We start from the raw sequence: 19,941 nt of genomic DNA on the forward strand, positions 1-19,941 counted from the left end.
GTCTTTCTTCTCTTTCCTTGACCTCCACCTAAAACAGTCACCAAGTTCCGTCAATTCTCCCTGTGTAACATGCGTCAACTCCTTCCCCTCCTTTCCACCCGCTCCCTCTCAGCCGCTTCAGACTCTCAGCAGCTTTTGCCTGGACTACTACAATACCCCACAACTAATCTCTTCTTCAATTACTCCAATTTCGATCCATCTTCCCCAGCACTGCACACTTCGGCACTTAGGAGGCACGCCATAAATATTTTTGTGAAAGAACTGCTGCCGTAAAGCACACATCTAATCTTCCCAAAGGGAACATATTACACCCGTGAGCAAAAACATCAGATGGTTCCACATTGCCTGTAGAATCGAGTGTAAACTTCCCAGCATGACTTTCAAGGCTCTTTGGATTCTGATCCCATCCTACCAGTCTGAGGCTGTCACACACTCCCATCCCACCTTTCACTGAATGAGCTCTGCACCTTCTCACCTCCTGCCCTTGGCTCACATGGTTTCTTTTTCCCGGGATGTCCTCTCTCCATCTCTGTCCATCACTGCCTTTCAGAGTCCAGTTCAAATGCCACCTCTGCTGTGAAGACTTGCACATTCCCCCTCTCCCAAGCTGAACACCCCCTTGTCCTCTTCAGTACTTCTGTAATACTTTGTACCTTAATCATGGTACTTACCACATCCTGCCTGTATTTGGCTTATTCACTCATTCAAAACATACCTATCGAGCAATTACTATAAGTCAAGCACTATGCTGGGTGCTGGGAATAGCAGTAAAATACAGACACGTTATAGATCCACAAGATAACATGATGTCATGTGTTCAGCAACCATCATATGCTTACTATAATGTTCAAGTTTTTGTCTCACCACATGTCCATGAGGGAGCCAGGCTCTCTTGGCCTTGAGCGTAGGAAAGAGAGGCAAGGGACTGGAGGAGGCTATATACCCACAGTGCTAAGGGAGTAAAGGGCACAATGGCTGTGCCAAGGAAGTGACCCTACCAGCCACACGTTGCCCTTTGACTCCTGGATTTTGCCCTGCAGCTGCTCCTCTGAGCGACCCCTTCACGCGCTGGGCCTAGGCCCTGGTGCTCTCCCTTCAGGGCAGTCCAGCTGCAGGCAGCCTCAGTCTCTTCCAGCCTCAGCATGTGCAGGAGGGGCGGCGGCAGTGACTCACACCCCTGGCCATGCAACAGAATCACCTGGAGAGTTTCCGCTCTGGTCCCACCAGCAGAGATTTGGATTGAATTAGCACAGGTTGGGATCCCAGCTTCAGTATTGTTTAACAGACTCCACAGGAGATTCTAACGTGCAGCCAGGCTTGCCAATCACGGGATGAAGCGATGGCTGGGGCTATGTGAAGTCCTTGTTATTCTCAGATAAGTGGTGCTAGAAAAAGGCCACTTACAATGAGTCCATTTGAAGTGGGGACCAACATTTCACAATAGAGTGGGGGAAAAGGAGGGAAGGGTTTGACTGGGACTTTATCTTGGAAAATAAAATTGGAAAGGTGAAAACATTTTTGTTTAAATTTAAAATGTGTAAATAATTGCACATATGCACTAATTCTTAGAATGAACAAAGAATGAATCCAGCATTGGGGGATAACAATTTTCCTGACTGACGTGCATGACAACACAATATTGACTTTTGCCACGCAATCATAAACAGAGTTTTGTTTTATTTTTCCAAAATTAGAGAGCTTCTTCAATTATCCCAAGGACCTCGTGTGATCCTTTGAGAGTTGAATCATTCTCTTTGAAGCCTTGATCCTGTCATTACCCAAGTCAATTTTCTCTTCTGCTGGTGGTAACTGGTCTCTCTCTGCCAAATTCCATTTATGAATGACTCCACATGACGTTAGAGATGGTCTTCTACGTCACTTTCATTGACTTCATGAAACCCTATATCTTTTTCGAGACCTTCAGTTTCACTCTGAAATATATTTGCATTGTGTAATACTAGCAATTAACAAGAGGCTGAAAAAGACCTTAGCATAATGGGTTTGGATAAACTGTATTAGGCTGTGAAATGGGGGGGAAGGGACTTACATGTAGGACTCAAAATAGTGAATTATTTGGTGCTATGACGGCTTTGCCTTTCATAAAGTCCCGTTTCCTTTTGGGGTTAATGTACTTATCTCTAACATAAAAGGATAGGGTTAGATGTCGTTATAAAAATTAAATAAATTAACTTAAATGAAGTAGTATATGTGATAGCGTTGAGCACAGTTCTTAGCACAGAGGAGGAATTCATAATCCTTGCTTTTCCTTCCCTCCAAAAACATTCTTAGATGTTTTGGACACATGAACAGAAATTACTCCAAAATACCTCTAGAGTCTGACAATTTCTCCCACCTCCATTGTCACCACGTAGACCAGGCCACCATCAGCTCTCTCCTGGACCACTGCAATGGCACTCTAACTGGTCTCTCTGCTTCCAATTTTGCATACACACACACACACACACACACACACACACACACACAGTCCACCCACAGTGATCTTTCAAAAATGCAAATCAGATCATGTCTCTCCCCTGCCAAAACCCTCCAATAGTTTCCCAGCTTAATCGGAATAAAATTCAAACCCCTTACCATGGCCCACAGGGCCCTACATGACCTGTCACTTGCCTACCTCCAATCGCCCAGTACACTCCCTTTAGTTTCCTTCAGCCACCCGGCCTTATTTCTTTTCCTCTGATACACTCAGCTGACTCCTGTCTCAAGACCTTTGTACCTGCCCTTCCTCAGCCTGAAATGTTCTTCCCCTAGATTTTTGCAAGACTGACCCCTGCTTATTATCAGATGTCAGCTTACATGCCACTTTCTCCGAAAGTCCTTTCCTGACTATTCTGGGTATGCTAGTGCCCTTCCTGCCTGCAGATGCTCTATCATACCACTTGTTTCTATATGATCTAGTGCTGGTAACTATTTGAAACGATCTTGTTTACACATCGTCTTTCTTGTTCATTGCCTCTCTCTTCACTTGAATGTAAGCTCTGAGTAGACAAGCGCTTTCTGTCTGCTCCCTGTTTCCCCAGTGCCTTAGTAAAGTTTCACTAAGTGAATGGATGTGGATGCGGATCAGTGGTTCATTTGGGCAGGCGTGAGTGGTGGTCGGATGCGTGGAGTGGGTGGCAAAAGATGAAGCCTGAAAGCCTGAGGTCAAAACATGGAAGGTCCTGAAGGTCAAGGTGGGAAATTTGAGCTTTACAGCGAGGCCCATGGGAAGCCATGGAAGATGGTTGAGCTTAAGAGGAGTATTATCAGCTGACCCGGAGGAAGAGTCATCTAGTGCCACGTGCCGTATGGATTGGTGGGCGAAGCGAACGTAGGGTCTGGTTTAAGAGTCCATCAACCACTATGTGCCCCACCTTCGCACTCGCTACCCTCTAAGCCTTCCTCCGCGTACCTGGTCCACTCAACTCCCTCACTCTTCTGGGACCACGCAAGAGCCCTGACTGCCGTTCCCCGCCACCGGCCGCTGGGTGGCGCTGTGGCTCCTCCTACCCGGGCAGGAGGCGCCAGGGAGGCGGAGGCGCAACAGCCGAACCGGGCCTTGGCGCGGGGGTCCGTCGGCGCCTGCCCCGTGGGCTCTTCCTAGTCCGCCTCGTTCTCCCTCCTCCGCGCTGCCCCGCGTCCAGGCCCTTCCCGTCCCCGCCCCCACCCCAGCCAGTGGGACCCGCTTTCCTCCCCCTGTGGCTCTCCTTGGCTTTCCGACCCGCCAGGCCAAAGTGAGGTCGGGCGGAGCGCAGGGGCGGGTGGGGCCCAGGGGCGCCCTCCCTTTTCAGCCCATTCAGGCCTCAGGCCTCCCTGGACCCCAGGGACGAGACAGAGCTCCCGCGGCCGCCGCCCTGAGCCGCTCGGCCACCCGGTGCAGCCAGGCCCGAGCTAAAGGGATGTCAGGGATTCAGGGATAGCCTTTTGGTGAGAAGGGGCCCCAGCCATGAAGGGGCCAATTCCCCTTTTGTGTTAACAGCTCTGCTTTTCCTCTCGGCCCCTGGAGCAAACAAGAAGCCAGTCATCTGGGACTCCTCCTTTGGTCGCTTCTACTCCACTGCTGTTAGCCCAGGTATCCGATATCTCTATGCGCATTCTATATCCTAAACTGATCCCTCCATCCTCACTGCTGTTGCCTGCCCAGTTCCTCATTACCTCCCAACAGGCCTCCCTGCCTCCAGCCTCCTGCCCTTGCAGCCCAGACTTCCTTGCACAGGACCAGGAGCCTCCTGGACCACCGGCCTGACATCTTGCCCCTGTAATGGCTCCCATTGTTTGGAAAAATGGGAAGCTGGCATTCAAGACCCTCCACTGACCTCACTATTTTAGCCTCTCCTCAACTTACATCTAGAGTAAAAGGCCTACCGCTGGTCGGCTGCCCCGAGTAGAAGAGGAGCTGGAAGGGGAAGTGAACACAGTGGGAGGCTCTGTGGGACTCTGTACAGGGCTCCATAGGCATCTGTTTGAACAGTGTTAACTCATGATCACACTGTCACAGCTGGAGGTATGCAGAGAACACAGCACCTGCCTCCCCTAGAACATGGGAGCATATCCATGTTTATTCCTTTGCCTCCTCCCTTTGTCTCCCCTGTCCCCTGGATCTGTTTTGCTCTCCTGCCATCTCCCTGTACCCTTTCCCATCCACGTTGCCCACGCCTTTATGCCCCTCCTGCTGGTCCATGAGGCTTTTACTCATCAAAGGCACACCATCCTTTCACAAAGTGGTTGATGACATGCATGACCAGGTTTCTCTGTGATGCTGAGTCTCACTTTCAGCAGTTTTTTCTTGAGTAACAATATTCACAGATGCTAAGACTACAGGTAGCTAGACTCCTATATTGAATTTAGCCTTGTTGAACCCAGCACATAAACATGGAAATTAACATGGAAAAGCATACAAGTGAACAGGAAAATTGGCAAAGGCAGATGTATTGGCAAATAAAGCACTGATGGTTAATTTCAGGCTGCTTGCGCCCTTGAAATCCGTGCCCAGAGTTAGATATGGCTCATTCATGGTCTTAGGAGTGGCCTGATAGAAGAAAGAACTTGGGATCAAAAACATAACCCTGAGAAGGGTGGGATAAGAGGAGACAGCTCATCTTCCCTGACTCCATCTCAGGGTAGCTTCCCCGGGGAAATGACAGCTTCCTGTCCCCCAAACAAGCTCTACTGCTAAGAATATCCTCTTCCATTTGCTATGCACATGTACACACAGTGTCTGGTGCTCCTCACCATAACCCTGTGCAATAGGGACTATCAGTTTGAGTTTACAGATGAAGAAACTGAGGCTCAGAGAGGCTAAAAGCCCCACCTTCGCCCCCACCACCAAAAAAACCAGAGAAAGAAAACCATAAATAAAACGCAGAGCAAAAGGCCAGGACTAGAAGCCGAGATTCCAACTCCAAGAGCAGTGCCAGCACCCTCTCACCCACAGTTTGGTGACCTGTTTAGGACCCAAAGGTAAGCCAACTGGCCCAGGCCCTGTACCATCACTCTGTTCTCAAGAGCAGTTGAAAACACAGGTAGCGTTAGTGAAACAGAGGAAAGGGCTTTCACCTGGATCCTGGGCTGTGCTGACACCCTGCCTGGGTCTGAATGATGGCAGGGCAACTCAGTCAATATTGAGGTTTGCAGGATCAACAGAGCAAGAGCCAGCTTCTTGCCAGGTAGCCTCTAAAGCTGAGGTCTCCAACCGGAGGCTTCCAAAAGCATTTTGTCTGGCTTGGCAGTGTTGGTCTGTGCAGTGCTTAAATTTGACTTCAGTTTCCTCGATAAGAGGTTTAATAAGAGTGTTAAACAAAAGTTCAGTAAGAGTATAGTCATTAAGAGCATGGCCCGGGTTTGCATCCTGACTGTGCCACTTGTTCTGTGTGACTCTGGGAAGGTTACTTAAACTCTCTGTGCCTCACTTTGCTCATCTGTGAAATGGAGCTACACAATAGTCCTCTACCTCGTAGAGTTACAGCGAATATTGAGTTAGGATGTCTAAAGCACCTAGAACAGTGCCTGACATGTAGTAAGTGCTATAGACATGCTTGCTGTTGCTATTACTATTTTTATTGTATATAGATTAGGGAGAGTTCACATAAAATCCAGATTTCTATCTTCTTAAAAATTCAGCAGTTCTGACATTACTGGACCCCCATTGCCTGCTGGAACAGAATCTTCCCTCTTCAGATGGAGTGCACCATTGCTTAGTAAACTACTTGGAGAAGTCACTACCACAGTCATCCACGTCCAAGTGTAATTAAGTCAGTTTCACTCTGCTCCTTCCTGCCCAGGCCACCTGGTCTACTCTGGTCTGCTTGGCTTTACTAGACCTCTACGAAGTCCAGGTTTGGGCTGCCTCCTTGGCACCTAGAGGTGAAACCTTCTGGGGATTTCGGCTGAAGTGAAAAGGGGTTGGCAAGAGAAATGCACCAGAAGACCAGGACTTAAACCCTCCTTCTCCGAAAGCGTTTCTCCCAGTCATCTGGGAGGGAGCAGAGCGCCTACATCTGAGTAGGGCACCCTCCTTACCAAGGCCCCCTTCCTTTACCTGACCAAAGGTCCCCAATTTGATCCAACAGACTTCCTTCTTTTTCCTTTTTGTTTTTTAAAAGTCTGTGTGAAGCCCTGGACTGGTGTAAAGGTCCTGAGGTACAGGGAAAGCAAAGTAAAGGAGACAGAGCACCTGCCTTCTAGAGACTCACAGTATAGATTCTGAAAAAGTCTGAGTTGGAAAGAATCTGGAGAGATAACTGAATCTGGAGAGATAACTGGAGAGAATCTGGAGAGATAACTGAGGTGATGGCTTTTGCCCAGAGTTCTGTGGAGGCCTCGGGCTTTAGAGATGAGCTTCGGATGTTCTGCAAACATTGGATGTATTGGTAGCTATCAGACAGCAACCAAGGGCCATAACCCTTCATTTCAAATCACTAATTTGATCAAAATCGCCCCATAATTCTGCTTGATTTACTTTCTACTAAGGCAAATGAGATAAATTTGAACTCAGTAAACACATTTCTATTCACAGAGCACTGCTTTGATCTGTTTTATTTAGTACGGTTCTGTTAAGATTTCATGAAAAGGGGGAGGGTTCAGCTGCCTTAGAAGGGTCTCCTTGTTTGGCAGAAAAGGAAACAGACCAAGAGTAAGGAAAAGACTTACCTAAGGTCACACAGCCTGGCAGGAGCAGAGTCTGGTCCAGAAGCAGGGGCCCCTGTCAACCAGTACTAGGCCATGCCCACTATACCTCTTAAGTATTGAATACAAAATCTGATTTAAGAATTGAGTTGGATTAAGAGCATCCTTCCCTATGGGATCTTAACATGGCTAGAACAGATCCTGGCTCCAGGATACTTTGGAGCTCAACCAGCCTAGCAAACCACCATCTTCTCCACCATATGACTTTCTTATGGGGCCTGAGTGTTCAACAGGCCCCAGGTCTAGGCTTCTTTCTGTCAGAGGCATCACCCTCCTGCTTGCTCTGTTTTCTGGGGCAGCCTGAGAGTCCCTCAAGCCAGAGCCTGGGCTAGGAAAGCTGAAATTTATTACTTGCTCAACATGGCTTGACTCCCAAAGGCTGGATCTGAGCTCTGAGCTTTTTGCCTACCCTTCCTGGGGACTCGCAGCCCTTGTCTTTTTCCTACTCGTTCCACCCCCTTCCTCCCAGGTGTTGGACCCCTTCAATGCTCACTTGCTGGCAGACATTCCTGTGGGCCCTCCCCCTTAGTCACCACTCCCCCTGAAACCACTACTGCTGCCTCAGACCTCCTGCCTTTTATCTTGCCCCAGAAGCTGAGCCCTCTGGTCCCTTAATTGTTCAGGTTGCTCTTTTCTGAACTCACTCCAATTGAGCTCCATAAATTGAAGGTAATTGGACTGTCTCGCTCAGGTTATGAGCCCCTGGGGCGGTGTCTTCTGGGTCTGGTACAGCCATGCCCAGAAAGGGTGGGGGCCGAGGGGAGGGGCACAGAGGAGACCAGCCTAGGGGTCTGGCTCAGACCCCTGAGGAGAAAGCAGAGGGTCACAGTGCAGACATTCCTCCACCCGCTAAGCTTTGCAGCCTCAATCCCCGCTGCCTGCCCTAGTCCTCCCAGGCCAGTGACTGTGTGATGGGCCAACCCTTCTCCACCAACGATGTTGGCAGCAGTTGTCTGGTATATAAAATGGTTTTTCAAACACTGTCCAAGAAGTTCTAAAACTCTGGATAAAAGACCCTCCTTGGGGGACACCTGAGTGAGTCACCAGTGAAGAGCTAGAAGCTTATAGGAGGAAACTCAGACTGAGAATTCTGGGCAAATTGTCCCTCGGTGGACATGCTCCATTCCATACAATAACACCTCCCCAGGGAAGTTGATGCTGCCGCCTATCTCGGAAGGTTGACTTGGCCACATCCAAGGTATCCAGGGAGATGGGGGTCATTGTTGCTCTAAGAGGTGGTCACAGCAAGGATTGAGGAGCTAAAACAGTAATGTTTTGCTCCACACTCATGACTCCCTCTCTGCCCGCCATCTCATGATGTCACACTGTCGTGGTACTGCAGTGGGCCAGGACACATCCTGGAGCAGCCCTTTGGCCATTCTCCCCTCGACATGGGAGGTGCTCACTCCCCACCACCACCAAGGTCATGCTCCACTGGCTCATCCCCTTGTGCTTCCCACTATGTCAAAAACTTCCCATCATGTCCATCAATACTCCTGAAGGCAGGAGAACCCACATCATACCCTCAGAGCCTGGCACAAAGTAAATGTCTGTTGAATAAATGAATGTGAATGAGTTAATGAATGTAGTAATTATGGTCTGAATTCTTCCATGCTTTACACCTCGACAGAATCTACCTCCTTCCTTCCCTTGAATGTCTAACATCATAGCATTCCCTCACAGGAAGTGACAAGGGGACATATATTGTCTGTCCTCTTGCCTCCAGTTGGGACTGTATCCAAATGCTCTGAAGTAGAGGGTTTTTTAGGACTTCCAAGGCTGAAAGGGAAGCAGCTGGGCTGTAGTTGAAAGAGCACTCAAACTCGGAATCAGAAGTCCTGTGGTGAGATCTGTTCTTGCACTCACTAGCTAGAACCTAAATTGCAAGAGAGGAAATGAGGCTGGAAAGTAGGAATAGGCTTTGTATATCACTTTGGAGAGAATTTGGACCTCCATTCATTCAACAAAACTTTACTGAATATCTAATCGCTCTGGCTGCTGGGTGAAGCAATCACTGAGGACCAAGGCTATAGACAAAGGGACAAGTTAGGAAGCTGTATCACTAGTTATGGCGAGATATAAAGACCTGAATGAAGACGGTAGCAGCGGAGAGCAGTAGACACATTGGACAGCTATTTAGGAAGTAGAATCGATAGGACTTGATGTTTAATTGGATGTGAGCATTGAGGGAGAGAGGACAGTCTAGATAGCTACACCAGGGTTTCTGTTGTGAGAGACTTAATGGATAATACCGTCACCAATAAAGGTGAGAAACAATGGGCTCTGGTTTCATAGTTTGATGGAAGAGGATTCAGGAAAGTAAAGAGCTTGTTTGGGACATATAAAATACTAGGAGGAGGGAGAAGCGAGATCCAGTAGACAATTGGATATATAGGTCTAGAGCTCAGCCAAGGGGCTTGACTGGACTGAGAGTTTGAGGACTCCTTGGTATGAAGCTAGCTAGGGAGAAGGTATAGAGAGAGGCAATGAGGATTAAGGACAGGACCTTCAAATCTGCCAAATTTTAAAATACATATAAAAGACTATGGATGGGGGGATAAATTAGGAGTTTGGGATTAACAGATACACACTATTATGTATAAAATAGATAAACAACAAGTACTTATAACACAGGGAACTATATTCAATGTCTTATAATAACCTATAATAGAAGAGAATCTGAAAAAGAATATATATATATATATACACACACACACACACATATATATATATAGAACTGAATCACTTTGCTGTACACCTGAAACTAGCATAACATTGTAAATCAACTATACTTCAATTAAAATAGAATATGGATGATGCAGCAATGAAGACTGAGAAGAAGCAGTCAGTCAGTGAGGTAGGAGGTGAGCCATGGTAGGGGAGAATCATGAGACCCAAGGTAGGTTTTCAAAAGGCAGAAGTAGTTAACACAGATGGTATAGAGTTCCAATCAAAGAAAGATTGCAAATGTCCCTGTGGCTTCTGCCCTGACTGTTGCCCATGCAGTTAGCATAGTAGCAGAAGCCTGGTAGCTGTGGTTTGAGAAGTAACTGAGAGGTGAGGAAATGGAGACCGTGAATTAGACCGCTCTTTCAAGAAGCTTAGCTGAGACCAAACACATGAAGGTAGTAGCTGAAGGAAAATACAAGCTCAAGAGAGAGTTTTTAGAAGATGAGAGAGATGGGGTGTGTGTGTGTGTGTGTGTGTGTGTGTGTGTGTGTGTGTGTAGTCTCAAGGGAAGAAGCCAGCAGAGATTGAAGAGTCAATAAAGAAGGAGGCATGATGATTGGATCCAGAACACGGAAAGAAGAATTAGCCTTGTGCAGGAAAAGGAACACTCCTCTGAGAGCAAAAGGAAAGAGAAAAGGACACCAGGAGATGCACAAAAGCTTGTAGTTCTGGAAGGGGAGCTCATACCTATGGCCTCTATTCAAAAAAGGGACAAAGGTTTAGAATTGTGGCCAAGGGAAATGGGAGAGAGAGTTGAATAGAAATCAAAGGATCAACAGTGTTCAGAAAACAACTAAAATTAGAACTCACACATTTGTAGTGGTACCCATTTGACTGGCATCCAATTCTTCTCCAGAAGTGCTGGCAGAAGAACAGATGAGGCAGATTTTCCAGTTGAATCAGGGTTTGGGATTTGTAAGGTAAGTGTAATAGATAGGCAAGAGAGCTTGGGTAGGGCTTCCCTGGTGGTGCAGTGGTTGGGAATCCGCCTGCCAATGCAGGGGACACGGGTTCAAGCCCTGGTCTGGGAAGATCCCACATGCTGCGGAGCAGCTAAGCCCATACGCCACAACTACTGAGCCTGTGCTCTAGAGCCCGTGTGCCACAGCTACTGAAGCCCATGTGCCTAGAGCCCATGCTCCGCAACAAGAGAGGCCATCGCAGTGAGAAGCCCACGCACTGCAACGAAGAGTAGCCCCCGCTCACCGCAACTAGATAAAGCCCGTGCACAGCAACAAAAGATCCAACACAGCCTAAATAAATAAATAAATAATAAAATAAATAAATTTTTTTAAAAAAAGAGAGCTTGGGTAGTGAAGTTATACTGGTGAGAATGATCAGTCATGGAAGCCAGTATGTGTAGGGAAAGAAGCAAGGATGGGGGACTGCTAATAAACTAGGAGAATGGTGGGTTTGAGGGTCAGAAGTTGTAATGAGATGGAAGAGGTATGGGAGTAGGGAAGTGTGAGAGCTGCAAGATTGTAGTGGGACTCTTGGGATGACAGAATTCAGAGGTAGTGAGATTCCAGGTGATGCCAAGGTCAGGATATGACCATGAAATTGCTTTCTGAACTGTAGTGGAAATGAAAGTCATTAGAATTGAGGATATCAAGGATCTGTGAGGCCAGAGCAGTAGTCCTCAATCCTGGCTTGCAACGGAAATCTTAATCTTCACTGCAATCCTGGCACACTAGAATCACCTGGGGGCTAAAAAAAAAAAACTGTGCTAAAGCCACATCCACAGACATTCAGATTCAATTGGTTTGGGTTGGTCCCAGGCATCAGTATTTTTTAAGTTTTCCAAGTGAATGCAAGTTGAGAACCACTGGGCTACATAAACAGGTAGAATCATCTACATGGATTTTGAAATCAGCCAGTGTGACAACAGGAGTTGGAATGAGGAAGGAATATATAAACCAGAGAGAATCAAAACACTCTAAGAATGTGGGAGACTGGATAACAGCGATGGTAGAGGGAGGAGGATAGAGGGTGATAATATCAGATGGAAAGAGTATTGAAGGAGGAAGAGGCTTTACGCAATAGTGGGGGCCAGTGGTCAGGAAGCAGCTGCAGGGATTTAGGTGATGCTGACCCTACTTGGAGGCAATGTGCTGGTGGGATGTGGGAGGAGGAGCTGAGTTGTAGAGAAAGCACTGTGCCCACAAAGAGCCTGGTTTCAGGAGTTAGTGCAGGAGGTACAGGGTGCACTCTGAGAAGAGGTTGAGCGTGTAGGGGAGTTTGCTTACCTTAGAGTGACATTTGCAGAGCACACATTGGAATCAGAGTTGACACACTGCTCAGCTCCAGGGATGCCATTCACATTGAGAATGATGGGCTTGGTAAGGAAGAAAGTCCAGAGCAGTATGGGAGAGAATAAAAGAATGTGACCAGATGAGACTTCTGTGATCCTTCTCACTCTTCTTGCTTTAAGTTTTGCTTTGTTTGTTTGTTTGTTTGAAGGACTAATAAACAAACAGGCTTTGGATCCCACTCATTTCAGGTGGGTCTCTTCTGATGGCCTTCCCCTTACATTTCTCAATGCATCTTTTTTCTTGAATTTTTCTCAACCTTCTTGGCCACTTACTCCTTACAATTTCCTGGTGGGCCCCAGCTTGAAAGAACACCATTGTGACCTGATTTCACCACATCGCCTTGCATTCAAAGGTCAGAGAGTCAACCTAGTCCCTCTACAGTAGTGGCTGGTCTGCAGTTTCAGAGAGGCTGTTGAGTCTTTTACCACAAGGCTCCCATTGGGCATTCCCTTCTTCAGACCTGATTCTTTCAGGCAGAAGAGATGTGGTAGATGTCTCCAAGAGAAGGGCAGAGGGACAAAAGGAGTCCCATGGCTAAAAGAAGTCACAGCTAAAAGAAGTTTCACCTTTGGGCCCCAAACACTGACAATTATCTGACTAGAACGCTTATTAGCTGAATAGAGCAGAGACAGAATACTGACTCTGGTAAAAGTTAGACGCAAGAGGGAAGAGATATGGGAACATATGTATATGTATAACTGATTCACTTTGTTATAAAGCAGAAACTAACACACCATTGTAAAGCAATTATACTCCAATAAAGATGTAAAAAAAAAAGAAAATAGATTGCAAGAGAGTGGGCATTTCCTACGTTAATTGGACCTAGGAAAAGCTTCTGCTCTGAGTTGGCTAATCCGAGCTCTATTTTCAAAGAAAATGTTCATGTAATAGTGCCCTTCTCCCATCCCATGCTTCGCCTCACCGTCATAGCTGTTTAGTGCAGAGTGAAAGCACCCAGCATTAACTCTGGGAAGGAACAGCCAAATCATATTTTTCTTGGGTCCTGGCATCACACATGCACCCTTACCTACCTTCAGCTCCCTCTAGAACTTTTCAAACCAGCCAAACCTCACCTAGACAAGACACTAAGGCTAGGTCTTTCTCAAACCCAGGGGGAGAAAAAAATCAGTGTGAATGGATGTTCCTAGCATGCGATAGACAGATTTGTAGGATGACTCCTCCCCGCTAGTGATCCATGTAATCCCCTCCCCTTGAGTGTAGGTGGGACTATATTTTAAAAAGGATGTTCCAGATGTTATTAAGGTCCATAATCAGTTGACTTTGAGTTAATCAAAAGGAAGATGATTCTGAGTGCTGACTGAATCAGGTGAGCCCTTAAAGGAGACAAGAAGTGTTTTCAACAAACAATGCTGCTGCATTTGGATATCCATAGCCCCCCCAAAAATTAAACTTGATGTAAACTTTGTACCTTACATAAAAATTTACTCAAAGTGGATCATAGATATAAATATAAAATGTAAAACTATAAAACGTTTAGAAGAAAACATAGGAGAAAATCTTTGGGACCTAGGAATTGGTGAAGTGTTTTTAGATTTGACATGAAAAGCCTGATCCATAAAAGAAAAAAAATAATAAAATTGATGTCATCAAAATTAAAAACTTTTGCTCTGTTAAAGATCTTGTTAAGAAAAAGAAAAGAAAGCTACAGACTGGGAGAAAATCTTTGCAACCATGTATCTGATAAAGGACAGGTATCTAGAATGTATAAAGAACTCTCAAAACTCAATGGTAAAAAGCCATCCAATCAGAAAATAAGCAAAAGGTATGAAGAGATATTTCCATGAAGAGAATATGCAGATAGTAAATAAGCACATGAAAAAACGTTCAACATCAGTAGCCATTAGGGAATTGCTAATTAAAGCCACCTATCCAAAAGGCTAAAATAAACAACAACAACAACAACTTTTTAAAAAGTGACAACACCAAATGCTGGTGAAGAGGTGAGAAACTGGATCACTCATATACTGCTGGTATTGATAGAAATGTAAGATAATGTAGTCACTTTCGAAAAGAGTATGGTAGTTTGTTTAAAAACTATACATATGCTTACCAAGTAACCCAGCAATTGTACTCTTATATTTATTCCAAGAAAATGAAAACCTATGTTGACACAAAAATCTGCACATAATTGTTCATAACAGCTTCATTTGTAATAGCCAGAACTGAAAACAACCAAGATGTCCCTCACAGGTGAGTGGTTAAACAAACTGTGGTACATCCAGACCATGGAATACTACTCAGCAATAAAAAGGGACAAACAATAGATACATGCAAAAGCTTAGATGGATCATAAGGGTATTATGCTGAGTGAAAAAAAAGCCAGTCTCAAAAGGTCACATACTGTTTGTTGTATAACATTCTCAAAATGACAAAATTATAGTTGGGGAGCAGATTAATAGTTACCAGGAGTTAGAGATGGTGGGAGGGAAAGGGGTGGGCGTGACCATAAAGGAATAGTAGGAGGGAGACTTTTGAAGTGATAAAATAGTGCTGAATCTTGACTGCAATGGTGTTTACACAAATTTGTACATGCGATAAAATGGCGTAGAACTATATGCATACGTCACACCAATGTCAGTTGCCTGGATTGGACATTGTACTATAATTATTTAAGCTGTAACCACTGAGGAACACTGGATAAGGATACATGGGACTTCTCTGTACTATATTTACAACTTCCTGCAATTTTATAACTATTTCCAAGTAAACAGTTAAAAATGAGAGAGGGAGAGACAGAGACAGAGAGGGCCAAGCAGATGCTCTTTTTTGGCCTTGTAGAAGTAAAACACCATGTTATGAACTGCCTATGAAAAGGGCCATGTAGTAAGGACCCGAGGGTGGCCTCTAGGAGCTGAGAGTAATCCCCAGCCAACAGCCAGCAAGAAAATGGAGACTTAAGTCCTACAATCACAAGGAACTAAATTCTGCCAACAACTAGTGAGCTTGGTAGAGAACTCCAAGCTTTAGAGGAGATTGCAGCCTTGTGGACACCTTGATTTCAACCTAGTGAAACCCTGAGGAGATGACTCAGCTAAGCTTTGCCCAGATTTCTGATGCATAGAAGCCATGAGATAATAAATTTGTTGTTGTTTTAAGCCACTAAGTTTGTGGTAATTTGTTACCCAGCAAAAGATAACTAAGGTAGAGCCCCGAGGGTGAGATGCCATTGAACAACTGGGAGCTTTTCTTCTAGGGGCCACAGTTGAGACTTATACACTCTGACAAAAGAGATCAGCAACATCAGTGGGGAGGGGCCAATCTTGGGGTTGAAACAGATGCTCATGGTCTTTCCCAAAAAATGTGGTTTTTCAGTTTAGAGTCTTGAACTGCCTCCAAACCAATCCAGCTCTGCTGGCTGCTTGACCCTGCAGTCTGCTGTCACATCCCAAATATGCTGTTTGCAGTCACAAATGAATTGCACATTGATGGTACCATGCACTTGCCCTGCTTCTTGCTGCAGATTTTCAGCTGGAGCTAATTTCTCTTGCAGCCTTCCTGGCCCTGCCCGGGGAGGTGGCCTCGCACCCAGGGCCCCAGCTGCATGAACAGCCCTATCTAGTTCACAGGCAGCTGCATCAAGCCAACCTGAGGCTCAGAAACTGGCTCCTTCCCCCTTCCTTCTTGGCCCCAGAGCCAGGGCCGGGAAGACACCAAGGCTTGCTCTCAGTGTATACCAGAAAGGTCAAAGACATAGAGTGGGATTGCACAAGTGGGCTGGGAGCTTTATTTCGATCTTGCCACTGAATATCACGGTCACTGTCTCACTCTACTCAGGCTACCATAAAAGAATACCACAGACTGAGTGGCTTAAACAACAGATATTTATTTTCCCACAGTTCTGGAAGCTGGGAAGTCCAAGATCAAGGTGCCAGCAGATTTGGTTCCTGGAAAGGGCTCTCTTTCTGGCTTGCAGACAGCTGCCCTTCTCACTATGGCCTCACATGGAAGAGAGAGGGGTGGGAGGGAGAAAGGAAAGAGAGAAAGAGTTCTGGGGTCATCTCCTCTTCTTATAAGGACACCAGCCTGTGTGATTAGGGCCCCACCCTTATGACCTCATTTAACCTTTATTACCTCTACACAGGCTCTACCTCCAAATACAGTTGCATTTGTGGTTAAGCCTTCAACATATGAATTTCGGGGAGACACAACATTCAGTCCTTAACAGTCACCTTCTGCTGTGCTTCCAGCATGCACAAATACTGTTCCACTACAGGTGGGCAAGGTGGGAGAGGAGTGGGGGCAAGAGCCATCTGATCATGCCCTCATAGGCTTGACCAATCTCACTTCAAGTATTGGAAAGTGGTATGTATAGTGGAAAGAGCATGGACTTTGGTGTCAGGCACGTGTTTCCTCTTACTGGTTGTGAGACTTTGGGAGAATCATTTAAACACACTGAGCCTGTTTCCTCATCTGTCAAATGGAGTCTGTAATGTATATTTCTCATGGGTGTTGTGAGGGTTAAATGAAATAATGCATGTAAAAGCACCTATCAGCACCTAGCACATAGTGAGTGGGTATTCAATAAATATTAGTGCCCTTCCTCACTGGATCTCTCAGCCCATTCCCCACACCATCCACTTTCACCAGGTCCAATGCATGTTCTGACTACTACACACACTGATCTGTGTAGAAGACAGCAATACTCAACATCCCTGAACTGGAGGCTGTGGTAGGTGGAATTTCTAAGAATGGCCCCCAGGATTTCATGTCCTCATTCTCAGAACCTGTAAGTGTGATAAGATATTACTCCCATGCTTGTGTTATGTTATATAGCCTAGTTGACCTTAAAAAATGGGAGATTGAGTGGAAGATCATTCAGCCTTAAAAAGGAAGGAAATTCTGATACATGCTACAACATGGATAAATCTTGAAGACATTATGCTCCGTGAAATAAGCCAGTCACACACGAAAAAGTATTGCATAATTTCATTTATATGAGGTACCTAGAATAGTCAAATTCATAGAGAAAGAAAGTAGAATAGTGGTTTCCAGGGGCTGGAGGAGGAAGGAATGGATTATTGTTTCATTGATATAGAGTTTCAGTTTGGGCTTTTGCAGATGATTAGTGGTGATGGGTGCACAACAATACAAATGTACTCAATGATACTGAATTGTACACTTAAAATGGCTAAAATGGTATATTTTATGTTATGTATATTTTACCATAATAAAAAAGAGTTTTTTCTAGATGTGCCTAATTTAATCACAGGAACCCTTAAAAGCAGAGAACTTTCTCCAGCTGGTGGCCGAAGAGAAGGCAGAAGGAGAAGTCAGAGTTGACACATTGTTGCTCGTTTGAAGACAGAGGGGGCACATGAGAAGAAATGCTGGTGACCTCTGTCAGAGCAGTGAGGGCCCCCAACTGACAGCCAGCAAGGAAACAGGGCCTACAGCCGCAAAGAAGTGGATTCTGCCAAAAACCTAAATCAACGTGGAAATGGATTCTTACTCAAGCTTCCAGATAAGAGCCTAAGTGAACCGAAAACTTGATCTTGGTCTTATGAGACTCCGAGCAGAGAACCCAGTAGAACCCATCCTAACTTCTGACCTACAGAACTGTGAGCTAATAAATAGGTATTGTTTTAGTCTGCTTGGGGTTTTAGTCCTATGAGGAAGCACCATCCCATGCCCTAGAAGTTTGTTGCTATAAGCTTTATTCTTTTAGATACGTATGCACACATTTTCCCAGCTATTTGTTAAGTGCCTCCTATGTGCCAGACACCTAGGCCTTGAGGATGAAGGAACAGCACAGATAGAGCTATGGAACTTACAGCCTAGCCCAAGGGCAGTATGCCCTCCCTCTGGCCAAATGGAGACATGCTTTCTGATCTGTTATCAAAATCCCCTTGGGCCCTCCTTGGGCACCTGAAGACTTGGTGCCATTCCCTAGTGGTTGTGATGGGAGTGGCAGAAAGGTCCAGGCTGGGAAAGTCTCTCTGAGGCTCAGAGCCTGCACACCGCAGTTCTGTACCATAGCATGTCAACATCCCTTAAGTAAGCTTGTGGAGGCTGGACAGGGGTCTCAGCATCCTGGGACAGACTGAGGCCCAAACTGAAATTGCCTGGGCTTCTGAAAGAGTAAGCGTAGGGAGAGGAGGTAAAGTGAGCGTTCCCTGGGGCCATTTTCAAGGCTCACGGTGGATATTTGGAAAGGAGACCCAGAGAGGGAGGCGCATAGTGGGAAATGTGCTTGAGGGCGATTGGGAAAGTGGCTGGGAGCAGGGAAAGACTGGCAAGAGATAGCAGAAGTGCACACAAGCGAGATGAGCAGGAGTCCAAGCTTGAGAAGACAAAAAAGTTGGAGTGGGATCCCGAGAGGAAAAGGCAGGGAGAAAGGGGGCAACAGTGGAGAGAGGCCCGGGCCTGGCCAAGCTCAGGGCTTCCCTCAGCAACTGAGAAGCTGGGTGGGGCCTATGCTTTTGGAGACCCAATCCCTCTTCCATGCCCTCCTGGGCAAAGCAGGGGCCTAAGCTTTGGGAGAAGTGCCGGGAAGTGGGGCTGGGGACAGCTCAACTCTCCAACCCCTTTAGCAGCCCTTACTGACTCACTGGTAATCTGTTTATGTGTTTATTTGCAAGATTGGTTTCTGCTTCAGTGAGGCGAAGCTTGGCTCCCTGCCGTCAGGCCCCCAGTTCTGACTTAAACTCCTCTACAGGGCAAGCTGCCTGCTCCCTGGCCCATTTGGCTGACTTTCCCCTGCCCTCTCTGTTCCTTTGGCCCCTGACTTGTGGACAAGGAAATTCTGGAGTGTTGGTCCTCTGGGACAGGCCAGGGCTCTGGTTCCCTACAGACCCAGACATCTGGGGTGGGGGTGGGGCAGGTCTGGGCAGAAACTCAGGCTGCGTAGGAACCCTGAGAACATCGAACTGAAATCCTGCCCAGGGAAATCTGCAGTTGTCCAACAAGAGCTTCACTTTAATACATGTGGTAATTTTTTTTGTTGTGCTTCTTCAGACTGCAACAGCTGCAGCGGGAGAGGCCCTCAAGGGGGGCAATGAGGCTGGAGCCGGGTGGCAGGGTGGGGAGAAGGTAAAGGCTGGGTTGCCACCAAAGGCCAGAGCCTAATGTAGGGAAAAGAGAGAGGTACAGGCAGTTGGCATATAAGAGAATAAATCCTCAGGAATGCAGAACTGTGTCTGGAGGGAGAGAGGAAGGGGAGGTGCAATGGCAGCCAAGGGGTGGGGTGAAGGCCTGATTAGGGTGGGACATGGTGTGGATGATGGAGGTGGGGCAGAGGAGGGAGGGCAGGAGAGAATCACCCTTTTACTGTTTATGAAGATGGTCTATTACCATAACTCAGCATGTGAAGTATTTTTCTACTGCAAAACTGGAGAGATAAAATTCTGGAAGGTCATTCCCAAGGATAGGAGAGGGGCACCTGAATGAATCATCAGAGAAACCCTGGGGAAGTAGGTGGAGATTATAACCTGAACTGGGAAAGGTCTGATGATTCATTGGGCTCGAGACCTGCCAATCCTCTCTCCTCTGCCAACAGACTAAGAACTGGAGGCATTTCTCAGGCGAGACACTGAAACTCAGTGAGTGCTGTAATAGGGGGAGGGGAGTGAGTTTTGAAATGAGAAGAGACAGAGAGTCTTCTACTGACCTTTGAAGGGGCCTGACCTGAGTCATAGGACTAGAAAGGACCTCGTGATCATCTGATCCAACCTCTTAATTTTACACTTACAGAACTGGA

This window comes from Orcinus orca, chromosome X (assembly GCF_937001465.1).
Source record: "Orcinus orca chromosome X, mOrcOrc1.1, whole genome shotgun sequence".
Lineage (NCBI taxonomy): Eukaryota > Metazoa > Chordata > Mammalia > Artiodactyla > Delphinidae > Orcinus > Orcinus orca.